Raw genomic sequence first — 16401 nt, forward strand, 5'->3', positions numbered from 1 at the left:
CCTTTCATTTCCAAGGAAAAATAAAACCCATGGGAAGGTAAAGCCTATTATTTCACCAGTGGCAGATTTTCTGTTGCTTATGTGACAAAGATTTTAAAGAATGCACTGGCAATAAGTAATGTCTCATACTCAACTCATCAGTAGTGGCTGAGTCTTTCTTAAAAGAAGCTGAACCTCCCAGAATGGAACAAGCTTGTACCTGCATCATTTGGAGAAAAGGCATAATATATTCTTATATATTCTTTATATGCTATGGAATTGCAATCCTGTGCTCCGAAAAGAACAATCTAATGAGGAATTTGGCATAAATGTCTAGGTTTGTCAAGATCTGATGCCATTATGACATAATATTCTTCTTTGGGAAAGTGCAACATGAAGGATTAAGACATCTCTGAGCTATGTGGTTTCTGGAATGACAGAATTTTTACTGTTTCATCAGAAAGTTTTCTTACTCTCCACAGTCTTTGTATTAGCTTGGGTTGCATTTGAGTACAAATAATTATGATCATTTGTAACATTATGATCTCTTCTGCATCAGAACAGAATTACATATTGAATCACTTTATTCAGCTAGTTGCTCCAATCACACCCCCACAGCTTAACTTTTCTCTGATGACTGTGGGAGCCAAACAACCAGGATGGTTAACTATGTGGATTATTTCAAAAAATCCCATTAGCAGCTGACTGACTGTGACACAAAAAGGGCTGCAGCGCTCGCCCAGCACCCCAGAAATGTGTCCAATTGGCCATTCTTCTCTCCTGCCACTCCAAGGATGTGGCAGCCCCCACCTCACTTCCATAGTGGTTAAAGTGAGTGTTTTTCTCCCCACTGAGGGGGGAAGTTTGGCTTACCATTAATGAGAACACAAAATGAAGTGTTTATGCCTCTAGCCTTTCAATGGAGAAGAGGGTCTCTGCCAAATATCTGAGGGTGTCAGGCAAAGTTCCTGAGCCAGGTCTGTTCAAAATGCCCTGTGGAGATGAAAAACAAAGAAAAAGCCACTGACTGAAATAAACACAATGCTGAGCTTGTGAGTATGGAAATTCAGAGGTTCACACAGCCCACAGCCGCCTCTCTTCATCTTCACAGGTTCCAGCTGTCATTGTAATACATGTAGAAATTAATCCAAATAATAACCTACTGCTTTAGCATAATTGATCTGAAAACAAGTTAGTGTTTATTGCCTCCTGGCATTCTTAACGAGATTTGCACGCAAGCTGTGAGGAAAGAAATACCTTGTTCTTGTCTTAGGCCTCTTAATTTTAGGTGAAAATGAAAGCAATTTTGTAATGGATGGAAACTGCTCTGCAGGGTAATTTTTGTTCTGGAGCCCAAAAACAAATCACCTAGAAAGAATTACTAATCCAGTTCCTGAAGTTAAAACTAGGCCATAACAGTGGCAAAATACAAAGTTATCACTGTAATTTGATGGTGTTTCCACCCCTAGCCATTCCTTCCCCATTCCTTTAAGCATCGTCCAGCATTGTTAATGTTAATGAGCAAAGTTCTGCTCCATGCAAAGCTGCTTCATAACCAAGACCACCGAGTCACGTTATTCTCCACCTGGGACGCCTTTGCCCTTTCTTAAAAATAAGTTGTGTGACAACAAAACTTGATTTACTGATCTTGAATATATATTGATGGTTAAATATGTCTTTTCTAATGGATTTAACATCAAGATATTCCACTGGACTTGATGCTTGACTTACTTACTTTGACTGAGGTTTCTTTGACTTGCGCGTTCTTATTTGCATGAGTGTTTTGATATTCCATTGATGACAAGGTCTCAAACTTGAATGGGAGATCCTAATCCAGAGTATAATTTGTGAGATAAGACAGAAACATGAGGGTCATAAGATCTGCAAAGTTTCACAGCTGGCAGCTCAGCAAGAGGGTGTCAGTAGAATCCCAAAATCTTAAATCCTAACCAATTCCTTACCAGAGCTTTTTTTCTGTAGCCTGTGTAAAATGAAGCATAACCTTTTATATACTAATACATATATTTTTTCTTAACGAATGCAGAACAAGAAAAACAGTGTTGAAAAAAAATGTATATATTATATCCAAAAGCCTGCAAAATATGCTTGCTGGTGATATGCAGTGTATCACCAAGAAAAGAAGCAAGACTTTCTGGTGTGATGCTGACAACATTCCTCTCTAGAATAAATTCCCTTGTGACACCAGGTGTCACTATAACAAAGTGAAAAGGTTGGCTTGCAATTTGGCTTTGTACTAAGTGTGATAGAGGCTTTTGAAACAACTGGTTCCTCAAGGCACCAGGCTCTGTACCATGAAAATGCCTTGTTTTCACCAGATTTTGTCTCACGATGATACCAGTGCAGAAAGGTGTGTCTATTCTGCACTTCTAGAGGGGTTACAGCTACTCAGGAGAGGAGCTGGGATCAACAGTGGACAACTGAGCCAGGAGCTCTGCTTTTGATTTGGAATCTGCTTTTAGGGAAGGCTTAAAAGGCCATGCCTCCCAGCCTGGGCTCTGCTCTGGTAGCTGTAGTGCTGCACATAGATAATGTGTGAATTTGTGTGAATTTTTAAAATGAGTGTTAAGGTCCTCATTCAGAAATCTAGCCTTCTCTTGTGTGAATTTAAAAATAAAATCAATGTGCAAATGACATATAAATTATCACAGAATGGCTTGGATGGGCAGGGACCTCAAAGCCCTTGCCATGAGCAGGGCTGCTCCCCACCAATCAGGCTGCTCAGGGCCCCATCCAACCTGGCCTTGTGTGGCTCCCGGGATGGGGTATGTTAACCTCATTTTGTGAATTTCCTTGGTAGTCTTAGAAAACCAGCTCAGAACTGTTGGGACAGAAGGAAACTAAAAATGAAAAATGCTGCTACCAAATGACAGTCCACTGAGCTTGTAAGTTTTCAGCAGCTGCTTTGCAGGACAATCTCTGAGCTGTTAGTAAATAAAGTGCAGAAAAGCGGGTGCATGTCAGGGTAGAAAGAAAATAAAATAATCTTCAGTTAGCCAAGAAGAGGAAGTGAAGAAGAGTAATGTTACTTTCTCATGCTATCGTCTGTCTAACTAAGCACTTGCCTTCCCATGGCGGATCAGCCTTGGCTAACTGCCACATGGCCATGCAGCCCCATACTTGCTCTTCAGTCTTCAGGATTGGGAGAAAGTAGAAGGAAAGTGAGAAGAGTTGTGGATTAAGAAAAAGACAGCTTAACTGAATGCAAAAGATGGGAAGCAAGCAAGGAAAAAGAAAAGCATTCATTCATTGCTTCTTGTTGGCAGTCAGGTGTTTAGCAACTCCCTGGAAGGCAGGGCACCATCAAATGGAAAGTCACTTCAGAAGACAAACACCATCAAAGATAACTTCCCTTCTTTCTCGTTTCCTTGAGCTTTTATTACTAGCATGGCATCATAAAGAATGGGACTTCCCTTTGGCCAGTTGGAGTCAGCTCTCCTGGCTGTGTCCCCCTCCCAGACTACTTCTTACAGAGTGACAGAGTAGAAAAGAGTAAAAGACTCTCATATGTCCAAGCAATGACCAGAAATGATCAAAACGTTGGTGTCTTACTGACAGAATCAGACAGAAATCCAAAGCACAGCTTCATATGGGCTGCTATGAAGACAATTTCTTCCCAGCCAGACCCAGTTTGCCTTTTACTGAGTGTGTTATCTAAATTGTCTCTACATTACTGCAATCTCAGTTCTGAGTACCAAAAATATAGATTACTGTAGCATTGTTAATACATACATTTCAAGGCACAGATTTAGCAAATCTGTAAGAAAATTTGTGAGCATGCACATAGGGATCCATGTATATCAAACTGATGAAATGCCTGTATGTCACTGAAAGTTAGTTGCTGTATACACTATGGGATAAAATTCATGAACAGCAAATCCTTTATTGAAAGAAAGATGTCAACAATGACAGCAAAAAGAACAACAACAAAAAGATGAATAATGTCCCATAATGTCAGTTACGTATTTGAAGGCTCTGGAAAAAAAATATCCATAATGTTCTGTATGCTCATCATTTGAATATTTAGAAACAAAGAATGATATTTGAGTCTACGGAGGGAGGTGGTTTGTATTTTCTGCTTTAGAAGTTCCTGAATCATGTGGGAGTGTGCTTTCTGGAGAATTGTGCATACAAGAGTGGTCATGAGCAGGACAAGTTACAACATAAGTGCTTGAGATTAGAAATCTGAAAACTACTTACTGTCCAGTTACTGAGCTCTTTTGTTATTCCTCTTATTATTAATTTCATATTCTGGTCAGTAATCTCTGACAATAAGCCATGTGCATAAGAGCATTCACTGATGTGTTCTTTTAATTAGTAAGACAGGTCTGGATAGTGCTTCACAGAACAGTACAGCAAAACATTTTTTGTTCCGGGAAGTTCCGGTGTTTTTTCCTGGTACAAATCCAAACCGTATAACAATCAATGGGAGTTTGGTACTAAATCTAATGCTTTATGAAGTTTGCATTTTAAAATTTGTATTGTGCTAGTGATTATTTTGACTATGGAGCCTTGTTCAACTATACACATTTAGAACAACTTTTCCTCCACAGACCAGGGTTCATGGACATGCGGAGTATTAGCATAATGTTGCATAATGCTGTGATTCACAAAGATATTTGCTCACAAATGGTAACAACCTTGTTTATCCAAACTAGTCATGTTTCTGGTGTAAAGCTGTCACAGAGGGAGAGTGATTGCTTCAGAGGCTTCGGCTCTCAGACTTTTGTTTAAACCTCTTTCCAACCCAACAAAGTGATATAATAAATACTCACTTCTGAAGCAAAGTCTCTCTTCTGAGCTAAGTCCCATGTCAGCTGAGCAAAAGCATGCATCTTCTGATGGTGCAAAACTGGCAGCACAGTGGAGTGGGATGTTTCTGCTATTTTAGCCATGTTTTCTGTTTTTTCAGGGAGTGGCAGATTAAAAGATCTCCAAGCAGACTGTTTCCTGTTGCTGACCAGCCTTCCCTACCACCCTTATGTGCTATCCAGCTGTCATAGAATCATGCAATCATTGAGTCACTGAATCACAGAATCATAGAATGGCTTGGGTTGGAAGGGACACCAAGGATCATCAAGTTCCAAACCTCTGCCACAGGCAGGGCCGCCAACCTCCACATTTAATACTAGATCAGGCTTCCTAGGGCCCCATCCAACCTGGTTCCTGAACACCTCCAAGGATGGGGCATCCACAACCTCTCTGGGCAGCCTGTTCCAGCACCTTACCACTCTCTCTGTAAAGAACTTCCTCCTAACATCCAATCTTAACCTTTCCTCCTTGAGCTTAAAACCATTCCCCCCTTGTCCTGTCTATCCCTATTTACCCTTGTAAAAAAATTAACTCTCCTCCTGTTTATAATCCCCTTTTAAATACTGGAAGGCTGCAGTAAGGTCTCCTTGCAGCCTTCTCTTCTCCAGGCTGAACAAGCCCAGCTCCCTCAGTCTGTCTTCGTAGGGGAAGTGCTCTAGCCCTCTGATCATCTTCGTGGCCCTCCTCAGACTCTCCCCAGCTGTTCTACATCTTTCCTGTACTGGGGGCCCAAGACCTGCAAGCAGTACTCCAGATGGTGTCTCACGAGGGCAAAGTAGAGAGGAAAAATCACCTCCCTGTCTTCTGCTGCAGCCCAGAATACCATTGGCCTTCCAAGCTGCAAGAGCACACTGCTGTCTCATGTTATGTTTTTCATCCACCGGTACCCCTGGTCCTTCTCCACAGGGATATTCTCAAGGAGTTCTTCTCCCATTCTGTATTTGTGTTTGGGGTTACTCTGACCCAAGTGCAAAACCTCGCACTTCATTATATTCCTGCAGGCTCACCTTTGGGGCGTGTTAAGGTCCTTCTGGATAGCAAGGACACTGTCACAATCTGTTCAACTTTTTACTGTCCTGACAGTCCTCATCATCCCTTTTAGATGGTTTAATGCAGAGAGGCTTGACTTGTTCTTTTGGCTGAATTTCATGCACTGAAAGTGAAGTAGATTAAATTTAACAGCATCAGTCAAATCTTCTCTAAATTCCTCAATAATTTTTTGTTGTGATCCAAAATCATTTCTATGGCAACAGCAGAACAGTATTTCTATATTTGTATCATCATACCGGGGGTGGGCACCAGTGTTCTTAGATGTTGGAAGGTGTTTTAAGTTGAACCATTATAAAGTCTAAGACTCTTTAAGACACTTAAAACAAAAGATAGTTTCTTGCTGTTTTGCTTTTCAGAGAAGGTGCAGCAGCCAAAATGTTCATTTTATTCTCAATTCCACTCATGAGTCACTTGCATTAACTGTACTTAATGCAGTGAATGGGTTTGTTACACCAGCAATATTCAGCTGTCAAGAACTCTTCTATTGTGTAGAGGAAAGCATAAGAGTGTCAAAATTAGCATTAGATATACAAATGCAATTATTGATATGAAAATGTAAAATTAATATTTGTTATCACAAAATAAATTTGGTGGTATCTCACCATTCTTAATGCTTAATATGTAATAAAAGAACCAATTTTGATTATCAAATGGCAGACAATCCTCAGATTGCTGATTTTGTATCTAACAAAAGAAAATATATCTCTCTACAGACCTATACACATTTTTGCCTTGCATCATTTTGTGCAGCAATAACCTGCATATTGCCAGCGTGATCTAGCAGGAAATGGTTTATATGATATGGACAAGAAATAGTTAAAGGCAACTTGTTGTCCTCTGTAAAATGTTTCTTAACTAGGAAAACATATAGCAAGATGACAGTGTTATTCAGTACTAAGTTTCAGACATTCATAATGGAAAGGTACCCAAAATGCATGCAAATAAGCTGATGATGCAATTCCAATAAGAAGTTTTTGATGCTTGCATGAATTGGTTGAAACTTCCAGTTTCTTGATCCAATTGTTTTCAATTTTAGGATAGGAATTTCCAGAAGCTATTGAAAAATAGGAGTCAAGGAATTTCTTAAGTTCAAGAAGAATAAAGGTGGGAGGAAGCTCCTTTCCAAGAATAACCACCTCCTTTTCTTCCTAAGTAGGAGTGAGTTGATTAGAATTTGAGCAAGTGATAGAAGAGAAAAAAAAAGTCCTTCTTTTGGCTGAGAGAGGTAAATTAATAAACAGAAACACTGTTTATTTACACTTCATGAACACTCTCTTAATCATAATTTCCAGATGTTAACTTATTTATTAACAATTTTTTCCTGGTTTGAAAGGCACAAGGGTGAACACATCACTGTAGAAGGCCTAGAAAAAGCCCCATGCATCAGAAGCTTTACAAGTTTAAAGAGTCCTTGTGGCCTGGTATGACAGTGCTCCTTCCCCCTGCTCCCACCTCTCCTTCCCTCTGCTCCATCCTTCAGCTGGCCTTGCACACAGGGCCTTGCACAGCTGGACTGATAGCACTTTTGCTAAAACAGATTAATAACCACAAATCTTTCTCAAACTTAGGGTGACTGTTGGGGGCAGGGTCTGAAAGAGCCGATAGAGCATGAACATAAAAAGCAACATCTGACTATGAGTCAATTATCTTATCCCATCAACTGTAAGCAGCCCAAAAGCCCCTTTGAGCTCTCCTACATGGTACTGAGCTGCAAGACAAGATCTTCTCTCAAGCAGTGATACTTATTGAGGTTATGACCAAACAAAGATCCTTTACACCTTAATGTCAGAACAAGTTGCTGACAGAGATCCTCAGTAAGTGTCTGATTGATTGTTCTGTGCTTGGTCAGCCTTGCTAAGATCACATCTTAGATTGACTGTAAACTTTATTAGCATCACTAAGATTGTGTCTTAGATTGTGCTCATACAATCCCTCAGGCATAAACCATTGCCCAAGCCTGGGACTACATACAGATCCAGCTGCACATAGGCTCCTTATCTGCATGGTTGAAGGAGTTTAGAAAAGAAAGGGATCCTCATTGAACGTTGTGACTCAGTGGGAAGGCCTTCTGTGTAAGGGTGTTTACCCCACTCTCTGTGCCGTCAATATGTAAGTACATATACAGCCACCTCAAATCTTATGCAGTCACTGCCTTATTTACAATTAAGTTTTGATATGTCAGTATGTATAATCCTAGTGTATCAATAAACATATCTAAGCTTCTCTCTTTGAAGTACTGTATAGTGTAGTTTGTGTCCGTTTGCGACACTTGGTGTAGAAAATTCCTTGGATTCAGATTTCACCACAAGAAAAAGAAATCAAATAATTCTTGTGTCAACTAAAAAAAGAGAGCCTCAACTGGTTGTGCTTGTTTCCTTTTTCTCTTGTTATCAGTTCTGAGCTCAGGAACATTAATTTCTGTGTTGTTTTTTTTTTCTTTTTTTTCCCAACATCTAGAGCAGGCTCATTCATTTGAATAGGTTTAAAAGCCAGGTGAGGCTGACTCTAAACATAACATAGTTTCAATGGGATGAACAGCTTCCAGGAAATTAACAGTGTGTTCCCTCCCTGTTTCTGGCTTAGAAGTAAGTAACCATGGTGATAGCAAAAGCTTAACTTCTGCACAGACTCTGCAATTGTCATTGTTCACAGTTTTGCTCTCTTTCACCCCACAAAAGAATTACATTGCCAAAATAAACTTGCTACTTTGCAACTCATTGCTAACAGAAAACTTGTTATAACTAATCCTTGTTTTAAAATGGAGCTACTGTATCATGCAACAGTTTATCTCTAATCGCATATCTACATGGGAATTCTGATGGTAAATTGCAGAAAAGCTGATCAAACAAGTCCAAAGTACATGATAAAAGCACCTGCATGACCAGTGAGCCCGCACTCCTTTCCCAGGCAGTACTGGTGCCTCAACACGTGGAGCTCACTGGTAAACCCTTCCAGCTGGCCAATTCATTTTTGACAGACGCCTGGGGTCAGTGGGCACTCAGTAGGCTTGTGCCTGACACGAGGAGCAGCTCAGGAGCACCGTTGCGACGAGGGATCTTTTGAGCGAAGGGCAGGAGGAAGGTGAAGTGCTGAGAGCTGCCAGCTGGGGGCAGCTGAAGGAGTTGGTTTCCAAAGTTCCCCCACTTAGCAAGAGGAGAATTGGATATCTGATATGTAACAGGTAATAAAAACATTTCTAGAAAGTGCACCCAAATGTTTCCAGTTGTGCGGCTCTGGCTAACAAAACTAATGCAGTAAACATTCTTCCTGGTTAGCTGGCCTTGGATCAATACAGTGGCCAAGATCCAGTTAGGAGAAAATGCCTTCCTTCTCTTGCTACCATGACTTGTATAACTCTTGGAAAAGTGTAAAAAAGGGCTTTTGTATAAAACTGCTTTTATCTCAACATCAAACATACACTTTTTTTCTTCAGTTGCTGTTAGTTATTCTCAAAGTCTCACTTATCTGAAATTACCTTGACAGAAAGAAGAAATACAATGATGAAATTAGCTGTAGTACCATTTTCCAAAGTAATTTTTCAAAGACTACTTCAAGTATTTAACTACCTTAGCTATACAAAATTCTGAAAGGTAGGGAAAAAACAACAACAACAACAACAACAACAACAACAACAAAAACCAACAACCCTTGGCAATGAGGTTAGAATGAAGGTTTCATGGTGATTTTCTTGTATATATATGACAACACATTTTATTCAAGCCATTTCAGTATAGCCCTTTTTGAAAAGCATGGAAATTCACCCTGGATTAAAGCTCATTGAACAATGCAAAGCCTCAGACAAGGAGGGAGCTTGCATTTAAATACAGACTGAACTGGAAAACAAAAAAAGGAAATCAAGGTTTCCTCTTGTTTTAATCTATATTGCATTTGAATGGTGAAATGGTTCATCTCCTTAGGGCTGCAAAGGCATTAACACTAGAGTTAGGGAGGGCGCCTACTACTGGATTTTGGTGCAGGATGAGCAGTGAACGAAGGATCCTGCTAGCTATAAGATCTTTTCCTGAAGCAGTTATAAATTCCAGACAGTGCTTGCAATGTTACAGAGACTGCCAGGACCAAGGTAAAAATTGAGTTTTATTGTTTTAACTAATGGGAAAACAGCATGTTATCTTTCCTTCGCTGGAAAGGAAGGAAATAAGATTTTGTGTCTGGGAAGGAAAAGAGATCAGTGTGGTTTTGGGGGGGAGTGGAGGTTTTTTGGTAAAGAAGATAAAGAGGAAGATTGTCCTTCCTTCTCTCCGTGTGTGCTGCAAACACAGCACTGGCCGGCTGGAGTGGGCACAGCAGAGCAGGTGGTTGGGCAGGCAGCAGGAGCAGAGCTGGTTAAGTGATCCCTTCCCCTTGCCAATGCACAAAGCCACTCTGGAGTAAAACTGGAGATGCATGAGTGGTGTTTAAAATAACGGCTGTAAATCGAGCTCTCGCTCTTTTGGAAGTATGCCAAAGCTTACCAGCCCCAAAATGAAGATAATCTCTCCAAATACTTGCTGCTTCATGATGGTTCATTCCTTGACTTCAACTAAGCCTTCCCCCTGCAGCACTTGTCACTGAGCTATAGCACTATTTAAGTTACCAGGTGAGAGAAGCCATCTGCCTGGAAAAACAGTTTCTTGTTCGGTTTATAATGTAAAGACTGCTTTGGAGATGACAGTGTTGCTTCATTCTTCACTTTTCAGAAATGTGAATAGAAAACATACATGCCATTTAGCTTTTCAGTTGTATGCCATCTGTCAAAAGATATCTAAACCAATTCCCTTAATTTCAAATGATGTTAAAATACGTAACAATTTAGATCCCCTAGTCTGTAGCTGTTCTAGTCATTCTGCATAGAGGACAAATGTGTTTGACTCAGGTCTCCTCCCTCCATTTGAACAAAGCTGAAATAATTTTTAGGAACTGTAAAATATATTTTTCTAAAATGTGGAATATATTTTAACTATACTTCCTGACCTTATTTGATATCTAAAAACATAAGAACAACACCAGTCTTTGAATTAATGGCAGTATCTTATTCTCCACCAAACATAAATGGTTGGTTGATGAGAAAACACTTAACAGAATGAGTCAGAGAAAAAAGATATAAATACAGAAAATGTGTGCTAGGTTCTAAGCAAACTCCACATGCTCCTGCTCTACTTAGCATTTCATCAAGCTCTTCTGAGTTTAGACTGTGGGAGATTTCTGGAGAATGTGTCTTGGTAGGAAGGAGAGCTTTTATTCTTTCCTTTTCTACAGAATCTCTTGACCATCATATAAGCTTCAAATTAGACAAAGCTTTATTTTTTCTCAGGTTAGATCTGGACTGGTCCGAAATTTTTTTAACTAAGTTCACAGCCTCACTTCAGCAGAAACATCTGCATGGCTCAACACCCTTTCTTAATGAAGGAATACTCTCTTATGGCATCAAGACCTGGTAGTGACTTAGTTCTGTTTGCCTTACAGCAAGACATACTGTGAGAATGAGCAAGGCAAAGACATTCAGAACATGACTGTTGGAGGGAAATGCCATCTAATAGGTAACACCTTTCTGGCAAAGAAATGAGATGTTTCTGGAATGGCCACAATGGATTGTTTCTTATCTAAAAAATAAAAGGACAATGTTTTTTGGACCAAACTAGCCAAATTTGTTTCTGTTTTCTTTCATCAAAGATATTTTAGATACAAATATTTAGATATATTTAGGTGATTCTCATCTCAGAGACCTCTGAGACTGTGAACATCAGTGCCAGAAAAGAAGCACGTGGAATAGGATACCTAAGAATTAATACACTGTATTTGATTAGTGTTTGATTTTTAGCAGTTGATGGATTGCTAATTAGTTGAAGATAAATAAAAGCAAATTGCAGTTTGCCCAATCCCATCACGTCCTTCCACTTTCACATCACAGAATCACAGAATCACAGAGTTGTAGGGGTTGGAAGGGACCCCCAGAGATCATCGAGTCCAACCCCCCTGCCAAAGCAGGTTCCCTACACCAGGTCGCACAGGTAGGCATCCAGGCAGGTCTGGAACATCTCCAGAGAAGGAGACTCCACCACCTCCCTGGGCAGCCTGTTCCAGTGCTCCGTCACCTCACTGTAAAGAAGTTCTTGCGCATGTTTGTGCGGAACTTCCTATGCTGCAGTTTCTGGCCATTTCCCCTTGTCCTGTCTCCACTCACCACTGAAAAGAGTCCGGCCTCGCCATTCTGCCCCCCACACCTTAGATATTTATAGACCTGGATCAGGTCCCCTCTCAGTCTCCTTTTCTCAAGGCTGAACAGACCCAGTTCACTCAGCCTTTCCTCATAGGGGAGATGCTCCAGGCCCTTCACCATCTTCATGGCCCTCCGCTGGACTCTTTCCAAGAGATCCCTGTCTTTTTTGTACTGGGGAGCCCAGAACTGGACGCAGTACTCCAGATGAGGCCTCACCAGGGCAGAGTAGAGGGGGAGGATCACCTCCCTCGACCTGCTGGCCACGCTCTTTTTAATGCACCCCAGGATGCCATTGGCCTTTTTGGCCACAAGGGCACACTGCTGGCTCATGGCCAACCTGTCGTCCACCAGGACACCCAGGTCCCTCTCTGCAGAGCTCCCCTCCAGCAGCTCATCCCCCAACCTGCATTGGTGCATGAAATTACTCCTCCCCAGATGCAAGACTCTACACTTGCAGCAGTAATAACAGTAACAAATTCAGTAACCAAAATTCACATAGCACCACAGTTGGTTAGCCACTATCTCCCCGCACTGCTTATGTTGTCAGGAACCAGAGGTATATATCACCTCTGGGAATATCTGAGAAACAAACCTTCTTCCCACAAACAATGTCATTTACAGCTTGTTTTACCAGCATTTTCAGATTTGTTTTTCAGTGTTATGCCCCAATATCCAAATCTTTCAGGGAATTACCGGAGTATGAACAGTATTTTGACTACCATGGTTACATTATTATAATTTAATCTTGCAGCTGGTTTCTGAAAACTACTGCTATCAGAAGTGCTGGTAATCAGCCTAGCTGGTCTAATTGTAATTTTTTCTGAATAATACAATTATACTTGTACAATCACGCTGATTTATTGTGACATTTCTCTGACTCTGCTTCCAGAACTGAAAAAAAAAAGTCAAAAGTTGCCTAATGGAGGCTGGAGAGTGGGTATGCTTGATGACCTGCCATCCCAGCTCATGCTGGGGACTTCTCCATGCACCACATCAGCACCGTTACAGCACAGCTATAAACAAAAACCCTATTCCCCACTACACCCCTGCAGTGGCCAGCACGATGACCCACTGAGATGTGTCCATCCACTGTGCCCTTGAGCCAGTTGGACTTCATTCTCAAATTTTTGCTTATGGACAAAGAGGAATTATATCTTATGTACAAGTAAATAAATAAGTAAATAAATAAAAATCTAAGTAGGATGCTGGAAATTTTAACAGACTAATTCAAAACCATTAGTCATAGAGATACAATTATTACAGAAATTGAATGGATAATATTGCAGTTAGAAACTTCCGTATAGAAGATTCTTGGTAATAATACAATAGAAACTGTTATATATAGTTTGTAATCACTACTCTTGTTTTCCTGGTGCTATGCTTACGTTTCCAATGCTCCTCTGAGTCTTGAAGTCAATAGCTTTGAGCTCCTAGAAAGGGCAATATCAGACAATGTTAGCCTCCTGGTTGAAGCTGTTGGTTTTTAGTTTCTCTCTGCAAGATCCGCTTGAGGTAATTTGTATGTTTACCACTATTGTGCTTTCACACCTGTATTCAGTGGTCCATTGCAGCCTGCTACACCCGAATGTACTATGTATGGTGGTATTTACTTATGTCACTTTCTGCTTTTTTGTTTTGTTTTGTTTTGCTCCCAGTGCCAAGCTCATGTCTGTATAAATTTGGACCACATCTTGTGTCTTACTTCTCAAGGCTTTTGCTATAAAACCAGGCCTGTATTTCATTATGCTGTGTCTTTGTGTTAGAGGTGAAAATACTTAATTCTGCATGGAATAAATGCTTGTTGCTACTATCCATATAAAACTATGGTTTTACTATGCAGAAGTAAAAATAAAAATAAAAATTAGTCATTAACACTCAAATAAATTGATTTTGTGATCAAGTAAAATAAAGTTACACAAAAAGTTCAGACATTGCAAGCCTGACAAGTGTGAGCCTTGAGGTCTCCAAGGTCAGCACAAAGCATGAGATCTGTGACCAGCAACAGCAAGGCTGTAATGCAGGGCTGCATGCTATACAACTGCTGTGACCATGTCAGCCGTCTCCATTTGTTCTCCCCTGGGCTCTGAGCTCATGCTTCCCACCAAGACGACTCCTTGGCGGGCAGCAGCTGAAGTGATACATGATGCTCCACAGTCAACAGCCAGGTATAGACAAAAATGGGACAAAATCACAGCTTTCAACTTCTGCCCTTTTTAGTTTGCCAAGTCAGTCATAATCTTTTAATGGATGATCTCCATTTCCAGAAGCATAGCATAACTTGTTTTGGACAGGAATGGTGGGTTCCATATGATTCAACTTCATGCACAATGCAAAGTCCACTGGGATTAAACACTTCAGAACCATGCCCATTTGATGCTTGCCTGTCTCCTGGGTAGAGACCATCTTTCCTAGGCAAGCTGTTACAATGTTTGATCATCTTTCTTGAGAATTGTTTCCATATATCTAATTTAAATTTTGTTTGTTGTATAAGAATTTCCTTCTTGGAACTGATAACCAGTACATAGAGTCAAGGTTCTTCCAGACAGTACCACTAAGGTGCTCCTGTTCCTCCTGAAAAACACATCTCTTGCCATATTCAATGCTCATTTTTATCTTTTTCATGGTTGTTGCACTTTAGTAGTTCATAAACATTCTACTTTTCATCATCTTCTCCTTCTCATGTGGTCCTAAACTATATTGAATTTAAACTTCTGCTTTTAAGAATCATATTTCCTCCTAATTGTCATCAAATATCAGTAGGCACAATTTCTGAGAAACAGTGCTAAGTGGAAATATTAAGCAATAAAAAGAAAAGAAACAGAACTTTAGTTCCAGTGCTGACATCTTTCTATCCTGAAAGATGATCTATTAATTCAGTCCTTAGTTCTCTCTCCTGCAACTAATTCCTCATCACCTTACAGTTTTTATCAATAGCATTAATTTTTGACAGCTCCCATGTGTCATGAAACATGTGCTTCATGTACTGTAACTAGAAAAAATTATCCTTGGTTTTACTGCACACAGCTTTCTAACCTCACCTGGTCCAAGCCACCTGGAAAGACCCCATTATGCAATATAACAGAATCACAGACTGAGGTTGGTAGAGGCCTTTGGAGACCATTTGCTCCAACACTTGTGCTCAAGCAGGCTCCCTACAGCAGGTTTCTCAAGCTTGTGTCCACACAGCTTTTGAATATCTCCAAAGAGAGATGGCCCACATTTCTTCCACCTACCTTAACCAAGCCAAAGTTTGAAGACTACAAGATCTGCTCGTTTGTAAAGTTCTGAACAGGGGGGAGGTGATAGTTTCCAAAGATTGTCTGCTTTTGTGTTAAAAATAAAATGAAGGAGGACAATGTCAGTCTGACAAATTACATGAGTTCAGTGTGTCTTTTATTCAATTGTAGTAAATTAACATTATCTAAACAGTAGCTATATAACGTCAGACCCTCCAGAAAGCATAAAGCACAGATCTGTTTCGTAGATAAACTTAGCAGAGATAATAGTAGAAAATTAGCTGATTGATTATTTCACAGAAATTTCCTGTGAAGGACAAATAAATGCACTTATATTTTCCTGATTGGAAGTAATGACTGGGCTTAATGTTCTGCATAGCTGTTCTTTTTTGACAAGCTTTTCACTGCAAATTGGTCTGATTTTATAGGAAAAAAGAAAAGAACAAACAGAAAATAATTCTTCAGAAACAGAATGTGTTCTTCTTTTCTTCCAGGAACAGAAAAGTGTGAAGTGTGTCTTATGAAAGAAAAGTGTGTCTTATGAAGATGGCATTCTTTTGCAGTTACTATCAGTGTTCCAGCCTTTAAAAAAGGACATGTGTTTGGCATTAATAGCCTTTATTCCCCGTATGCAGGAATGTGAGCACAGATACTGCAAATCAACCACGTTTTACCTTATTCAAAGAACTTGTATGTGGAATTCCATAGGCAGGATCTACAAAAGGCAAAGGAACCCAGAAAATCTAGCTGGTCTTTGTGGATGGCATACTCCAAGTGCAAGAACGTTCAATTCTCAGGAAAACAAGATATCTCAGGAAGCCAGCTGTGGGACTTCCCAGCTTAGCTCTCCAGTGCAAAAAGGCAGCAGACAGAATGAGAGCCAAGGAGAAGCTACAAAGGAGGAATCATGAAACGCTGCCAAGGCATGGAGAGATAGGGTCAGAAAAACCAAATTTCAGCCGCATCTGAGATTTAGAAGGGATGTTAAGGGCAACAAGATATTCTACTGCTACATTAGTCATAAAAGGCTGATCAAGCAAACTGTGGGTGCATTGCAAGATAGGATGTGTGACTTAGAGCATACACTGA

This window comes from Lagopus muta, chromosome Z, assembly GCF_023343835.1.
Source record: "Lagopus muta isolate bLagMut1 chromosome Z, bLagMut1 primary, whole genome shotgun sequence".
Lineage (NCBI taxonomy): Eukaryota > Metazoa > Chordata > Aves > Galliformes > Phasianidae > Lagopus > Lagopus muta.